The following is a 15,425-nucleotide window of genomic DNA, read 5'->3' as shown; positions in this document are numbered from 1 at the left end:
ACTTGCGGTTATTTTCCACCATATTGAAACTTATCGTCATCAAGATGTATGATGTTGGTGATGTTTATGAATGGAGAAACATTTATATGTAGGCTATCTTATTCATAAGACAATTGTGAACATGATGATATATGGCTATTATGTTGCCTAAAAACAGGTATTGCCATTTAGTTCAAACAGCCTTACAATTGTCATCATGTCTTTGATATGTCATTCAGGTTATGTTGTATTACATCTTATGTTATTCAGGTGTGGAACGATCCATTTTATACATCATGGATGCCTCTAGGAAAGATTTCTGGGTGCACGTTAGGAATTGATAATTACTGAAACCATCACAAGATGTATCAATATGTTATTTAGAATTGAAATTGAAAAAATTAAAACATTACAGGAATGCACAAAAATTATTGTTTTCATTCATGCCATTTGGCATTATTGTATTTAAATTAAATATCCATCTTGCTTCTTTCTTTAAGAGAATTTGTTCCATATCCCCACCACGAATGCCTGGGCGTATTGTCTCCAGTCCCCAGCATTTGAAAGTATTGGTTTTCCCATTATGGTGATGCAAAAAATGCCTAGCAACACTTGTAATTTGTTTGCCTTTTTCAACATCCTTTGCAGCATTTCTAATGTTGCTGAGGTGTTCAGTCATTCTAACCCCCATTTGTCTAGTAGTCATGCCTACATAAAAACAATTGCAGCTGCTGGGGCGGAGCCAGCCACAGAGGGAGCAAGACGTGCAGTTCATGGGCTCCTGATAACTAAATTGATTTAAGGCTATATTTCCTAGATCCAAGCAGAGTTTCTGATCTAGACTTATAAATTGGGAAAGTAGCTATTTTAAAAAATCCAGCTGGCGAACTTTGACATAACTACTACGGCAATTTTTGAGATCCTAACCGATCAGATTGACCACGAGGTAATTGAGCGTGTAGGCCTAAAAGACGCAACCTGATTCAAGTGGGACTCTTTTTCATACACCCAAACATGGAACATTTCTGCTGGCAGATACAAGCACTATTTATTGACTTTCAGAGGAAGATGTTTCATAGCTTAGATGAACTTCTTCCTACACCAGGGATTCCAAACGTAAGAGAAGCCTATGTGAAATTTGAAGTGAGGGACAGCGCAGACCCGATGACATACCGCAAGAACACTCAGATGTTTGCGAGAGGCTGTGTCCCGGAGCAGAAGCCTGACCACTGCATACAAGTTCCCCGTATGGGAAAGTTGTGCGATCTACAAGCAGCTCATCTAGCTTTGAGAGACATGGATGTTTCTAGGAGATGGCGTGTGAACGCCGCTCCACCATTTGAGCAGCCCGCCCCGTGCGAGAATCAAGCAAGACCCTTAATGGATCCTAATACAGAGAAGGACCTGTATGTTCCGGATTTAGTGAGGGACAGTTTATACACGGTCGGCGATCCTTGGTGGTTTGATGGCGCTCCGACAATACTTGCCGTGCTGCAACCTAGAATAAGTGCTGAAGCTCTCAATTTTAACACACCTCCTGCAAAGGTTATTCGAACATGGCTGCATCTGCAATGTGCCCAGTGCCCAGTCTGCTGCTTCTTTTCCGCAGTCGGCGTTGGTTAAAGCAGCAAGGCTTCCTACAGCGAGTGAGTGCTGGGTTTTTCTGTTTAGTTCAATCTCCCTCCTTTGACTGATAGACTACAAATCGTTCATTGTCAGTTTCAAGGATTCTCTGATACTGAATTCTTATGTTGATACCAGGTGGACTTATCATAGCTTATCCTTGGGCTCCTTATATATTTTTTTCTCTGTTATACCCTTAATATGCTGAAAATGTTTAACCTTTAAGAGACGTTGCCTGCTTTTGTTTGAACTCTATACATATGTTTCATGGTAGACCATAATACATCTTATCTCCAACACCTACATTATTATTTGTATTACATTGAATGAAAAGTATAGTATCACAGTGTTTATGGACCAGTAGCTTAGTGCTGTGTGTTGAGATTTACCCTCTAGGAAAATGTTAACATAGATAGCCTTTTAGCATCATTGAGCTGCCTTTGAGAAGTTTCACTTATATGTCTACTTCAATGTATGTGCAGTTCTCGTGTTCCATTTAAATTCCTCATAATACTGGAACAAACCTGGATTTAATTTATAGATCCCTAGCACTGGTTCCCCTTAAAATGGTCACAGGTTTCACAAAATACTTTGCTACCACAAACCTTCTGTAGGTATACTTAAATGTCTTCATACTAATTTTTTGACTGAGTTTGTTAGTATTTTATAGGGTAAGATATGATGTTTGTTAGAACCATTCAACTATTGTATAAACCTCCTGTGCATAATGTTGGTCATAAATTCCCTCTCCAGGTCTAGTTAATTCTTTGATATTTTTGATACTTGCTGGTCTGTTATAATTAGTTATTTCCCTGCCTTACCCTCTACAATAATTGGTACAGATAGGTAATACAAGGTTTGACCTGGTGCCCCCAGCTGTGTATTCATACCTTGCTTTGACTTGCAATTATGTTTGGGGGCTCGGATGTCTGCGGCCGAGATGTCCGAGCCCTTCCACATTTGTATTTTGTAGTTTGCATGCGGAGTGGGGATTTCTGAGTCTGCTAGAGCATACCAGTTAGTAGTTGCCCTAGATAACTGTCAACTACTACGGTTGGATAGGTCATGGTAGATTTCTTGGAAATTTGCAGCAACACAGGCACCGCATATGAGTGTAATTCAAAGGGTATAAAGTGGGATTGCAGATATTACTATACCTCATCACATAATATTTTTCCTTTAAGAATTTACCAGGCCTCTTGTGCAGGCTGGACCTGCACAACTGCTATCATTTGTGGCCCACACCTGATATGTCACCTTTACCTGTCATCAGCCAATTCTCATTCATACATTAATTATTCACCTGCTGGCAAGACTTTCTCTAGTGTTATGTTTCTTAGAACACTATGAAGCCTGCTTACTCTGAGTCATGATGTGATAGTCTACTTTGTTGTTATATGGAGCCATAATTTCTCTATGTTTACACTAGCTATCGAGCTTTTAAAACTGTTTAATTGTACCCTATTTTAAGTTAGGATAATGTAGCCTATTTTCTATTCACTAGAAAAATGCATGATCCTCTGAAACACCCTAATTAATCTATTTGATTTACCACCTCCTCTCCCCCACAAGAACGAGCCTCCTATTATAGGAGGACTAACTACGCGGTTTTCTTGCCTATGCCGCACCCAACCTAACAATTCCTATGCTCCCACGCATATATATCCATATCACTTTTTGAAACAATATTTGCAGCATGTATTACTTAAGTTCACTATTCAAAAAGAAAAGGAGGTTTGCTAAGGGGCCCAAGAGTGGTCCCCCTTATTATGCGATAGCCTTCACTAACTTTTTTACTTTCTGTACACATGAGGTTCAAAAGTGACCTCTCAAGCATATTAGAAGGCTCACAAATGATTTGGCAAATCACTACTGTACACGAGAGCTATTCACTAATGTATATTTTCCTTTCAAGACTACCTATATATGCTATATTGTAATATATTTGAAATTCTTTGTAAATGCTAAATGAGCATACTGTATTGCCTTCCTATTTGTGATTTGTTTTTTGAAACCTCAATAAAAAGTATTAAAAAAAACAAAAAAAACAAAAACAATTGCAGCTGCAAGATAAACAATAGATTACATTTGAAGTTTTGCAAGAAATGTGGTTTCGAATAGTCCATTTTCTGTTGAACCTGTCCACCATTGATTTCTTTTTAACCATGTGTGAACAAATCTTGCAGTTGCCACATGCTATTGAGCCCTTATAGATAGGGGCTTTTTTGGCATTTCTATTGAAGTGACTAGTTGTTAATTGGTCACTTTGATTACTAGCAGGTCTGTAGGTGAACATCAGTGTTTGTGGGATAATGGAATTTAGTTGTTCATCCAATTGTAGAATATGCCAATGTCTTAATAATATATTAGACACTTGTTGGCTTTGACTACAGTATGTAGAGATGAATCTTATGGGATTAGAATTTTCCTCTGGTTTTTTGGGTCTTAGAAGTTCCTGTCTGTTTCTATGCAAAGCTTTCTGATAGGCTCTCTTTAGAGACTTTCTAGAATAACCCCTCAAAAGCAACCTATCTCTTAATTCATTTGCTGCCTTTTGGAAAGATTCTAATGATGAAGAATTTCTATGAATCCTTAAATACTCCCCAGTAGGTAAACTCCTAATTGTATTGGGGTGATGGAAACTATTCGCATTAAGGATGTTATTTGTTGCCGTAGGCTTTCTAAAGGCATCAGTCTCTAGCCCATTATTTATTTTCTTAATGGTTAAGTCTAGGAATTCTACCTTTTTATCATCATTTGTCATAGTCAGAAACAGTCCAAAAGGATTATTGTTAAGAATAGAAATTAATTCATTGAGTGATTCTATTGGCCCCTCCCATATGAAGAAGATGTCGTCTATATACCTGGACCAGTGGGTGATATGCTTGGTGAACTGTAGAAGATTGTTATGAAATACTACAGTTTCCTCCCACCAGCCAAGATATATATTAGCATATGTGGGGGCACATGATGTCCCAATCGCTGTTCCACATAACTGCAAATAAAACTTCCCATCAAAAACAAAGTAATTGTGTTCCAACACAAACTCCAACAGATTGATAATAAACTGTTTGGTTTCATTTGTGAGGTCTTTGTTTTTTAGCAAAAAATGGGAAACCGCTGTACATCCCCAGTTTTCTCTTGTTAAGTGTATCCAGTCCACGGATCATCCATTACTTGTGGGATATTCTCCTTCCCAACAGGAAGTTGCAAGAGGATCACCCACAGCAGAGCTGCTATATAGCTCCTCCCCTCACTGCCATACCCAGTCATTCTCTTGCAACTCTCAACTAAGATGGAGGTCGTAAGAGGACTGTGGTGTTTTATACTTAGTTTATTTCTTCAATCAAAAGTTTGTTATTTTTAAATGGTACCGGAGTGTACTGTTTATCTCAGGCAGTATTTAGAAGAAGAATCTGCCAGCGTTTTCTATGATCTTAGCAGAAGTAACTAAGATCCTTTGCTGTTCTCACATATTCTGAGGAGTGAGGTAACTTCAGAGGGAGAATAGCGTGCAGGTTTTCCTGTAATAAGGTATGTGCAGTTAAAATATTTTTCTAGGGATGGAATTTGCTAGAAAATGCTGCTGATACCGAAGTAATGTAAGTAAAGCCTTAAATGCAGTGATAGCGACTGGTATCAGGCTTATTAATAGAGATACATACTCTTATAAAAATGTATTTTAAAACGTTTGCTGGCATGTTTAATCGTTTTTTACATATATTTGGTTATAAAACTTATTGGGGCCTAGTTTTTTCAACATGGCTGGCTTGAATTTTGCCTAGAAACAGTTCCCTGAGGCTTCCCACTGTTGTAATATGAGTGGGAGGGGCCTATTTTGGCATTTTTTTGCACAGCAAAAATTACAGACACAGACATCCAGCTTCTTCCTGCATGATCCAGGACTTCTCTGAAGGGCTCAAAAGGCTTCAAAAGTCGTATTGAGGGAGGTAAAAAGAGACAGTAGAGCTGTAGCAGTTGTTGTGACTGTTTAAAAAACGTTTTTGTCATTTGTTATTCCGTTTTTGGTATTAAGAGGTTAATCATCCATTTGCAAGTGGGTGCAATGCTCTGCTAACTTATTACATACACTGTAAAAATTTTGTTAGTGTAACTGCATTTTTTCACTGTTATTTAAAAATTTGGGAAAATGTGTGTTTCTTAAAGGCGCAGTAACGTTTTTTATATTGCTTGTAAACTTGTTTTAAAGTGTTTTCCAAGCTTGCTAGTCTCATTGCTAGTCTGTTTAAACATGTCTGACACAGAGGAACCTACTTGTTCATTATGTTTGAAAGCCATGGTGGAGCCCCATAGGAGAATGTGTACTAAATGTATTGATTTCACCTTAAACAGTAAAGATCAGTCTTTATCTATAAAAGAATTATCACCAGAGGGTTCTGTCGAGGGGGAAGTTATGCCGACTAACTAACTCTCCCCATGTGTCAGACCCTTCGCCTCCCGCTCAGGGGCGCACGCTAATATGGCGCCAATTTTATCAGGGACGCCCATAGCGATTACCTTGCAGGACATGGCTGCAATCATGAATAATACCCTGTCAGAGGTATTATCTAGATTGCCTGAATTAAGAGGCAAGCGCGATAGCTCTGGGGTTAGGAGAGATACAGAGCGCGCAAATGCTATTAGAGCCATGTCTGATACTGCGTCACAGTATGCAGAACATGAGGACGGAGAGCTTCAGTCTGTGGGTGACAACTCTGACTCGGGGAAACCTGATTCAGAGATTTCTAATTTTAAATGTAAGCTTGAGAACCTCCGTGTATTGCTTTGGGAGGTATTAGCTGCTCTGAATGACTGCAACACAGTTGATATTCCAGAGAAATTGTATAGGCTGGATAGATACTATGCGGTGCCGGTGTGTACTGACGTTTTTCCTATACCTAAAAGGCTTACAGAAATTATTAGCAAGGAGTGGGATAGACCCAGTGTGCCCTTTTCCCCACCTCCGATATTTAGAAAAATGTTTCCAATAGACGCTACTACACGGGACTTATGGCAGACGGTCCCTAAGGTGGAGGGAGCAGTTTCTACTTTAGCAAAGCGTACCACTATCCCGGTTGAGGACAGTTGTGCTTTTTCAGATCCAATGGATAAAAAATAGGAGGGTTACCTTAAGAAAATGTTTATTCAACAAGGTTTTATTTTACAGCCCCTTGCATGCATTGCGCCTGTCACTGCTGCGGCGGCATTCTGGTTTGAGGCCCTGGAAGAGGCCATCCAGACAGCTCCATTGAATGAAATTATTGACAAGCTTAGAACGCTTAAGCTAGCTAACTCATTTGTTTCTGATGCCATTGTTCATTTGACTAAACTAACGGCTAAGAATTCCGGATTCGCCATCCAGGCGCGTAGGGCGCTATGGCTTAAATCCTGGTCAGCTGACGTGACTTCAAAGTCTAAATTACTCAACATTCCTTTCAAGGGGCAGACCCTATTCGGGCCTGGCTTGAAGGAAATTATTGCTGACATTACTGGAGGCAAGGGTCATACCCTTCCTCAGGACAGGGCCAAATCAAAGGCCAAACAGTCTAATTTTCGTGCCTTTCAAAATTTCAAGGCAGGAGCAGCATCAACTTCCTCCGCTTCAAAATAAGAGGGAACTGTTGCTCATTCCAGACAGGCCTGGAAACCTAACCAGTCCTGGAACAAGGGCAAGCAGGCCAGAAAGCCTGCTGCTGCCCCCAAGACAGCATGAAGGAACGCCCCCCTATCCGGAAACGGATCTAGTGGGGGGCAGACTTTCTCTCTTCGCCCAGGCGTGGGCAAGAGATGTTCAGGATCCCTGGGCGTTGGAGATCATATCTCAGGGATATCTTCTGGACTTCAAAGCTTCTCCTCCACAAGGGAGATTTCATCTTTCAAGGTTATCAGCAAACCAGATAAAGAAAGAGGCATTCCTAAGCTGTGTGCAAGACCTCCTAGTAATGGGAGTGATCCATCCAGTTCCGCGGACGGAACAAGGACAGGGATTTTATTCAAATCTGTTTGTGGTTCCCAAGAAAGAGGGAACCTTCAGACCAATCTTGGATCTAAAGATCTTAAACAAATTCCTCAGAGTTCCATCATTCAAAATGGAAACTATTCGGACCATCCTACCCATGATCCAAGAGGGTCAGTACATGATCACAGTGGACTTAAAGGATGCCTACCTTCACATACCGATTCACAAAGATCATCATCGGTTCCTAAGGTTTGCCTTTCTAGACAGGCATTACCAATTTGTAGCTCTTCCCTTCAGGTTGGCCACTGCCCCGAGAATTTTTACAAAAGTTCTGGGCTCACTTCTGGCGGTTCTAAGACCGCGAGGCATAGCGGTGGCTCCGTATCTAGACGACATCCTGATACAGGCGTCAAGCTTTCAAATTGCCAAGTCTCATACAGAGATAGTTCTGGCATTTCTGAGGTCGCATGGGTGGAAAGTGAACGTGGAAAAGAGTTCTCTATCACCACTCACAAGAGTCTCCTTCCTAGGGACTCTTATAGATTCTGTAGAGATCAAAATTTACCTGACGGAGTACAGGTTATCAAAACTTCTAAATGCTTGCCGTGTCCTTCATTCCATTCCACGACCGTCAGTTGCTCAGTGCATGGAAGTAATCGGCTTAATGGTAGCGGCAATGGACATAGTGCCATTTACGCGCCTGCATCTCAGACTGCTGCAATTATGCATGCTAAGTCAGTGGAATGGGGATTACACAGATTTGTCCCCTCTACTAAATCTGGATCAAGAGACCAGAGATTTTCTTCTCTGATGGCTTTCTCTGGTCCATCTGTCCAAGGGTATGACCTTTCGCAGGCCATATTGGACGATTGTAACAACAGATGTCAGCCTTCTAGGTTGGGGCGCAGTCTGGAACTCCCTGAAGGCTCAGGGATCGTGGACTCAGGAGGAGAAACTCCTCCCAATAAATATTCTGGAGTTAAGAGCAATATTCAATGCTCTTCTAGCTTGGCCTCAGTTAGCAACACTGAGGTTCATCAGATTTCAGTCGGACAACATCACGACTGTGGCTTACATCAACCATCAAGGGGGAACCAGGAGTTCCCTAGCGATGTTAGAAGTCTCAAAGATAATTCGGTGGGCAGAGTCTCACTCTTGCCACCTGTCAGCAATCCACATCCCAGGCGTAGAGAACTGGGAGGCGGATTTTCTAAGTCGTCAGACTTTTCATCCGGGGGAGTGGGAACTCCATCCGGAGGTGTTTGCTCAACTGATCCATCATTGGGGCAAACCAGAACTGGATCTCATGGCGTCTCGCCAGAACGCCAAGCTTCCTTGTTATGGATCCAGGTCCAGGGACCCGGGAGCAACGCTGATAGATGCTCTAGCAGCTCCTTGGTTCTTCAACCTGGCCTATGTGTTTCCCCCGTTTCCTCTGCTCCCTCGACTGATTGCCAAAATCAAACAGGAGAGAGCATCGGTGATTCTGATAGCCACGCAGGACCTGGTATGCAGACCTAGTGGACATGTCATCTCTTCCACCATGGACTCTGCCTCTGAGGCAGGACCTTCTAATACAAGGTCCTTTCAATCATCCAAATCTATTTTCTCTGAGACTGACTTCATGGAGATTGAACGCTTGATTCTATCAAGGCATGGCTTCTCCGAGTCAGTCATTGATACCTTAATACAGGCTCGGAAGCCTGTCACCAGGAAAATCTACCATAAGATATGGCGTAAATATCTTTATTGGTGTGAATCCAAGAGTTACTCATGGAGAAAGGTTAGGATTCCTAGGATATTGTCCTTTCTCCAAGAGGGTTTGGACAAAGGCTTATCAGCTAGTTCTTTAAAAGGACAGATCTCTGCTCTGTCTATTCTTTTGCACAAGCGTCTGGCAGAAGTTCCAGATGTCCAGGCATTTTGTCAGGCTTTGGTTAGGATTAAGCCTGTGTTTAAAACTGTTGCTCCCCCGTGGAGCTTAAACTTGGTTCTTAAAGTTCTTCAGGGAGTTCCGTTTTAACCCCTTCATTCCATTGATATTAAACTTTTATCTTGGAAAGTTCTGTTTTTGATGGATATTTCCTCAGCTCGAAGAGTCTCTGAGTTATCTGCCTTACATTGTGATTCTCTTTATCTGATTTTTCATTCAGACAAGGTAGTTCTGCGTACCAAACCTGGGTTTTTACCTAAGGTGGTTTCTAACAGGAATATCAATCAAGAGATTGTTGTTCCATCATTGTGTCCTAATCCTTCTTCAAAGGATTCTTTTGCATAATCTGGACGTAGTCCGTGCCTTGAAGTTTTACTTACAGGCTACTAAAGATTTTCGTCAAACATCTGCCCTGTTTGTCGTTTACTCTGGACAGAGGAGAGGTCAAAAAGCTTCGACAACCTCTCTCTCCTTTTGGCTTCGGAGCATAATACGCTTAGCCTATGAGACTGCTGGACAGCAGCCCACTGAAAGGATTACAGCTCATTCTACTAGAGCTGTGGCTTCCACCTGGGCCTTTAAAAATGAGGCCTCTGTTGAACAGATTTGCAAGGCTGCGACTTGGTCTTCGCTTCACACCTTTTCAAAATTTTACAAATTTGACACTTTTGCTTCTTCGGAGGCTGTTTTTGGGAGAAATGTTCTACAGGCAGTGGTTCCTTCCGTTTAAGTTCCTGCCTTGTCCTTCCCATCATCCGTGTACTTTAGCTTTGGTATTGGTATCCCACAAGTAATGGATGATCCGTGGACTGGATATACTTAACAAGAGAAAACATAATTTATGCTTACCTGATAAATTTATTTCTCTTGTAGTGTATCCAGTCCACGGCCCGCCCTGTCCTTTTAAGGCAGGTCTAAATTTTAATTAAACTACAGTCAGCACTGCACCCTATGGTTTCTCCTTTCTCGTCTTGTTTCGGTCGAATGACTGGATATGGCAGTGAGGGGAGGAGCTATATAGCAGCTCTGCTGTGGGTGATCCTCTTGCAACTTCCTGTTGGGAAGGATAATATCCCACAAGTAATGGATGATCCGTGGACTGGATACACTACAAGAGAAATAAATTTATCAGGTAAGCATAAATTTTGTTTTTTTCTATGCTTGTATACAGTGACTCCACGTCACACGTGACCAGAATTGATTGAGGTGTTACAGTTAATGTATTTATTTTGTTCAGTATGTGCATCGTGTCTCTAGTATGGGAGGGCAGAGCATCTACTATGTACCTAAGTCTCGCATCCACTTATCTACTGGCTTTTTCAGTCAATGACCCAATGCCAGAGACATTGGTGGGCATTACTGATTTTTATGGATTTTAGGTAATAAGTAGAGTGTCGCTATTGTAGGGTGTTTTACTTCTAGATATTGTAGTTCTTTTTTGTCAATTATGCCTTCAGCAGCTGCTGAATTAATCAATTTTTTATACTGCTTAAGAAAATCCTCAGTTGGATTCCCAAAGAGACTTTTATAGTTTTTTTGGTTACTCAGTTGTTTTATTACCTCAGTTATGTACATTTCAGTTGGCCATACCACTATATTACCCCCCTTGTCACTCTGTTTGATTTGGACGTCCGTCCATTGCTTCATTGATTTAAGTGCTAATTTTTCTTCTTCAGAAAAATTGTCCACTAGTGTGTCTGATTCAGGGGAAATTGCCAGTATGTCTTTACACACTAAATCTTAAAAGGTTATGGTGTTATATGAAGTACTTGGTGGAGGTATGAATTGTGATTTGGTTTTTAAAATGTCACGCCACTTTGTGTCACTATATATTGTCTCTTTAGGATTAATCTCAGATTCTTCTAGAAGGGAAATTAGATCTTTTATTGCTGTGGCATCATTTTTATCTAAACCTTCTATTTCTGAATTAGAGGAAACTACAGATGGTGATAACTCTGAGGATGAACTTAGACCTAAACATAACAACACTGGGGATATCCCTTTAGACGTAGAATCCGAAGAGGCAGGGGTAAACAAACCCAGAACAAGAAAACAAGTCAAATTCAATCAGAAATCATTCCCCAAAAAGAAACAAGTCAACAAGAGTTAAATATAATTAATCTATCTGACAGAATTTTAACTGAAACACAGATTTCAGTTTTAAAAAAAGGCCTGTCATTCGTTCCAACAGCTACACTTGACAAGGAAAATACTACTTAGGAAATATTTTTCCTCTAATTCAGAAATGGAAGGTTTATATAAAAATGATGCCACGGCAATAAAAGATCTAATTTCCCTTCTAGAAGAACCTGAGATTAATCCTAAAGAGACAATGGGGGGTAGTTATCAAGCCGTCAACCTCAAATACGCTGGAATTCCACAGCGTATTTGTGGCGAGGCTGATTCGCCTTAGTTATCAAAGGCTAGAGACCGGCAAAAGTAGAATTTTGTGACGTAAGCTTCGATTCGCAGGACTCAATCTGACACAGATTGATTCTTACGTCACTCCAGATGTTCCGCACACAAGTGCGGCACAATCTGACTACTTTTGCTAGTTATCAAAAAACTAGCAGGTATGCTCGGCACTTTTCCGGCCCAGCGTACCTGGTTTTCAATCCGCCGCCCTGGAGACGGAGGATCCTATAGGAATCAATGGGAGTCTGACCATAGCGAAAGTTCATGTTCGCTGCTGCCAGACATCCCATTGATTCCTATGGGAGCTGTCTACACCTAACACCCTAACATTTACCCCGAGTCTAAACACCCCTAATCTGTCCCCCCTACACCGCCGCAACTAAATAAAGTTATTACCCCCTAAACCGCCGCTCCCGGAGCCCACCGCCACTCTAATAAAATGATTAACCCCTAAACCGCCGCTCCCGGAGCCGACCGCAAGCTATAATAAATATGTTAACCCCTAAACCGCTGCTCCCTGACCCCGCCGCAACTATAATATATGTATTAACCCCTAAACCTCCGCTCCCTGACCCCGCCGCAATTATAATATATGTATTAACCCCTAAACCTAAATCTAACCCTAACCCTAACACCCCCCAACTTAAATATTAATTAAATAAATCTAAATAATATTTCTATTATTAACTAAATTAATCCTATTTAAAACTAAATACTTACCTTTAAAATAAACCCTAAGATAGCTACAATGTAATTAATAATTATATTGTAGCTATCTTAGGATTTATTTTTATTTTACAGGCAAATTTCAATTTATTTTAACTAGGTACAATAGCTATTAAATAGTTATTAACTATTTAATAGCTTACCTAGCTAAAATAAAGAGAAATTTACCTGTAAAATAAATCCTAACCTAAGTTAGAATTACACCTAACACTACACTATACTTTAATAAATTATTTCTATTTAAAACTAAATACTTACCTGTAAAATAAACCCTAAGATAGCTACAATGTAATTAATAATTACATTGTAGCTATTTTAGGATTTATATTTATTTTACAGGTAACTTTGTATTTAATTTAGCTAGTTAACTATTTAATAACTACCTAGCTAAAAGAAATACAAAATTACCTGTAAAATAAATCCTAACCTAAGTTACAATTAAACCTAACACTACACTATCATTACATTAATTAAATAAATTAAATACAAATAACTACAATTAAATACAATTACATAAACTAACTAAAGTACAAAAAATAAAGAAAGCTAAGTTACAAAAAATAAAAAAAAATAAGTTACAAACATTTAAAAAATATTACAACAATTTTAAGCTAATTACACCTAATCTAAGCCCCGTAATAAAATAACAAAGCCCCCCAAAATAAAAAAATTCCCTACCCTATTCTAAATTAAAAAAGTTCAAAGCTCTTTACCTTACCAGCCCTTAAAAGGGCCTTTTGCGGGGCATGCCCCAAAGAATTCAGCTCTTTTGCCTGTAAAAGAAAAATACAACCCCCCCAACATTAAAACCCACCACCCACATACCCCTAATCTAACCCAAACCCCCTAAAAAAAACCTAACACTACCCCCCTGAAGATCATCCTACCTTGAGTTGTCTTCAGCCAGCCGACCCACCAATGGAACCGAAGAGGAGATCCGGAGCGGCAGAAGTGATCCTCCAAGGGGCGCTGAAGAAGTCTTCCATCCGATGAAGTCATCATCCAGGCGGCACTGAAGAAGTCTTCCATCCGGGCGATGTCATCTTCCAAGCGGCGCTGAAGAAGTCTTCCATCCGGGCGATGTCATCTTCCAAGCGGGGTCTTCAATCTTCTTTCTTCAGGATCCATCTTCATCCCGCCGATGCGGAACATCCTTCTTCCCCGACGGACCAACGACGAATGAAGGCTCCTTTAAGGGACGTCATCCAAGATGGTGTCCCTTCAATTCCGATTGGCTGATAGGATTCTATCAGCCAATCGGAATTAAGGTAGGAAAAATCTGATTGGCTGATTGAATCAGCCAATCAGATTGAGCTCGCATTCTATTGGCTGATCGGAACAGCCAATAGAATGTGAGCTCAATCTGATTGGCTGATTGGATCAGCCAATCGGATTGAACTTCAATCTGATTGGCTGATTCAATCAGCCAATCAGATTTTTCCTACCTTAATTCCGATTGGCTGATAGAATCCTATCAGTCAATCGGAATTGAAGTGACGCCATCTTGGATGACGTCCCTTAAAGAGCCTTCATTCGTCGTTAGTCCGTCGGGGAAGAAGTATGTTCCGTGTCGGCGGGATGAAGATGGATCCTGAAGAATGAAGATTGAAGACCCCGCTTGGAAGATGACATCGCCCGGATGGAAGACTTCTTCAGGGCCGCCTGGATGATGACTTCATCGGATGGAAGACTTCTTCAGCGCCGCCTGGATGATGACTTCATCGGATGGAAGACTTCTTCCGCGCCCCTTGGAGGATCACTTCTGCCGCTCCGGATCTCCTCTTCGGTTCCATTGGTGGGTCGGCTGGCTGAAGACAACTCAAGGTAGGATGATCTTCAGGGGGGTAGCGTTAGTTTTTTTTTAAGGGGGGTTTGGGTTAGATTAGGGGTATGTGGGTGGTAGGTTTTAATTTTGGGGGGGTTGTATTTTTCTTTTACAGGCAAAAGAGCTGAATTCTTTGGGGCATGCCCCGCAAAAGGCCCTTTTAAGGGCTGGTAAGGTAAAAGAGCTTTAAACTTTTTAAATTTAGAATAGGGTAGGGAATTTTTTATTTTGGGGGGCTTTGTTATTTTATTAGGGGGCTTAGATTAGGTGTAATTAGCTTAAAATTGTTGTAATATTTTTTAAATGTTTGTAACTTATTTTTTTTATTTTTTGTAACTTAGCTTTTAATTATTTTTTGTACTTTAGTTAGTTTATGTAATTGTATTTAATTGTAGTTATTTCTATTTAATTTATTTAATTAATGTAATGATAGTGTAGTGTTAGGTTTAATTGTAACTTAGGTTAGGATTTATTTTACAGGTAATTTTGTATTTCTTTTAGCTAGGTAGTTATTAAATAGTTAATAACTATTTAATAACTATTCTAACTAGCTAAAATAAATACAAAGTTACCTGTAAAATAAATATAAATCCTAAAATAGCTACAATGTAATTATTAATTACATTGTAGCTATCTTAGGGTTTATTTTACAGGTAAGTATTTAGTTTTAAATAGAAATAATTTATTAAAGTATAGTGTAGTGTTAGGTGTAATTGTAACTTAGGTTAGGATTTATTTTGCAGGTAAATTTCTCTTTATTTTAACTAGGTAGCTATTAAATAGTTAATAACTGTTTAATAGCTAGTGTACCTAGTTAAAATAAATTGAAATTTGCCTGTAAAATAAATATAAATCCTAAGATAGCTACAATATAATTATTATTTATATTGTAGCTATATTAGGGTTTATTTTAAAGGTAAGTATTTCGTTTTAAATAGGATTAATTTAGTTAATAAGATAAATAT

Source organism: Bombina bombina, chromosome 2 (genome assembly GCF_027579735.1).
Source record: "Bombina bombina isolate aBomBom1 chromosome 2, aBomBom1.pri, whole genome shotgun sequence".
Taxonomy (NCBI): domain Eukaryota; kingdom Metazoa; phylum Chordata; class Amphibia; order Anura; family Bombinatoridae; genus Bombina; species Bombina bombina.
This window is presented reverse-complemented; position numbering follows the sequence as displayed.